Consider the following 2,463-nt stretch of genomic DNA (forward strand, 5'->3'; position numbering starts at 1 on the left):
CGCCGGGGAAGGCTGCGGGGCGCCGGGCCGGGCGCTGCTGCTGCCGCCGACGGGCCTCCGGGGGGGGCAGCTCAGCGCGTCTCCCAGGCAGCCCCCTCCCCGCCGGGGAGACATTGAGGACGGCGGACGGGGGAAGGGAGGGGGCCGGGCGCTCTCCCCGCGCGGCCCCCGAGCTAGGACTCGGGGCGGAAGAGGCCGCTGCCGCTCCCTGTCAGGGGCAGCTCCGCGCCGCGGGGGCCGGGCACGCGAGGAGGCCGAGGTCACGCAGGGAGGCCCGGGGTGATGGGCAGACGGCAGGTGCAGCCCCTGACCGGGCCGAGCTCATCACCGCCGGCGGACGAGGAGACCCGGGACCCGGAGGAGGCTGCGGCGGCGGCCGCAGCGGCACCTGCCGCTAGCCTGCCCACCCTCCGGCCGCCGACACTCGAGGAACCGCCCCCTCCACCCGCGGCCGCCGGCGGGCAGCTCGTGCGCGCGCGCACGGGGTCCCACCTCCCCCGCCATCCCCGGAGCCGCTGCGCATGCTCACTCTGCCCCTCCCCGCGACCCGCCGCCCTCCGACAGCCTGCCGGCCCCCAAAGCCCTCCTCTTCCCCCTCCCCGCGCGCGCGAGCTCGCGTGGCTGACGGCGCCGAGCGTCGGCCCGCAGTGGGGCGGAGGGAAGCGCGGCCTACGTCACTAGCGCCACCGCCCGGCCCCGCAGCTGATTGGGTGCTCCAAGGGAACCACCTCCACTCCCGGGCGCGCGCCTGGTGAGAGCTGGAGTCTTACCCAGAGCCGAGCTGGGGGCGGAGATGCTGGAGTCCGGGCTTGAGGGCAGCCGTGATCCACCTTGTGAGGAGCTAGGGGTGCTCAAGCATGTGTGATGGATTCTGTGGCATTACAGATCTTTGGCCTCAAAATGCTTTTGATAAAGATGTTTGCGTGCAAGTTTTTTTTTTTTTAAGAGCGTAAATATCTCAACATTTTAGATGTATTAATTTGCGGGTTTTGTTTTTTTTAAGTGAGTCAGCTGATCTGGCTAGGTCACTACCTGCAGAATATATTTTTAAGCCGCCAAAACAGAAGTAGACCCGCTTTATCATTCATCCAGTCCTTCTCGCTTCAAGAACTTGGGCCTCCCGTGACGCTAGCATCTGAAATCACCTATTCACAGAGTAATCGGCAGGTGTCCTACTCCTGAACGCCATCCCCTGGTCTAGCTCTCTTTTCGTTGCAATATTCTTTTTATCTAAATTGTGGAAGTCTCTGTAATTTTTTTCCCCTATGACTGAAACTACACTCTCTTCCTATGGTTTGCTGCCTTTCTCTGTGTCCAACATTAGCCCGAGGAACCATCTAAATTACAACTACAGCAAATTAAACTCCTCCTTGAAGTGTGAAACCTTTTAACTTGAAAAATAAGAACTGAATTTTGGCGATAACATAAATATGCCTTAGGCAGCCCCCCTCCAGCCTTTTTCAACCCCTTTGCCTTATGGAAAAGAAAATCTACAAAGAGAAGTAAAGAAGTTCATGTTTTAGCTAAATCACCAAGTATATTTGGCAAAAGCACAGAAGGATTGAATCACCTGTAAAACAATGGCCTTGGTGACCACTTTAAAAATAATCTTATATGTATGTAATTGTTTATATATGTATGTGTTATCTGTTTCATATCACAATGCAGGGAAGGGAAATTTTTGCATCATTAATAGGAATTGAGCCAAAACTCATAATGTAGAGTTTATCTTCTTCCAACAATTTAGAAGTATTAGATCTTAATTAAAGATTATAGAATATCAGATTTAAAACAAGATTTAATATTTATCTAATTAATTTTATTTTTCAGGTAGAAAATTAATCCTGCAGAATTAAGTGATTTGACAGAAGTGACACTACTTCAGGGCACCTGGGTGGCCCAGCCATTAAGCATCTGTCTTCAGCTCAGGTCATGATCCCAGGGTCCTGGGATCGAGCCCCTCATCGGGCTCCCTGCTCCGTGGGAAGCCTGCTTTTCCCTCTCACACTCCCCTTGCTTGTGTTACCTCTCTTGCTGTCTCTCTCTGTCAAATAAATAAATAAAATCTTGAAAGAAAGAAAAGAAAGAAAGAAAAGGAAGGAAGGAAGGAAGGAAGGAAAGAAAATGACACTATCTTTCTCACCTCGCTAATTAACTCTATAGTTTAAGGTTCTGAATGGGGAAGTGCAGGTTACCTAATGGTAGCATTAAGAGACTTGGCATTATTTGGTTAGTGGTATTAGAGAACGTGAGCACATCCCATGAAGGGTTTATAGCAACAGCTCATTAAACTCTCACATCAGGAACTTTTAGTCAGTTTGCATGAAATTGGTTGGGGTTCTTATGGTTACACACATTATTTAAATACGGTAGCACACATTTAAAACATTCAGAACTTGGGGCAGGGCCTAGCACATAACAATCAATAAATATTAGCTGTATGAATAATTGAATGAACTGCAT

This window comes from Ailuropoda melanoleuca, chromosome 5 (genome assembly GCF_002007445.2).
Source record: "Ailuropoda melanoleuca isolate Jingjing chromosome 5, ASM200744v2, whole genome shotgun sequence".
Classification (NCBI taxonomy): Eukaryota; Metazoa; Chordata; class Mammalia; order Carnivora; family Ursidae; genus Ailuropoda; species Ailuropoda melanoleuca.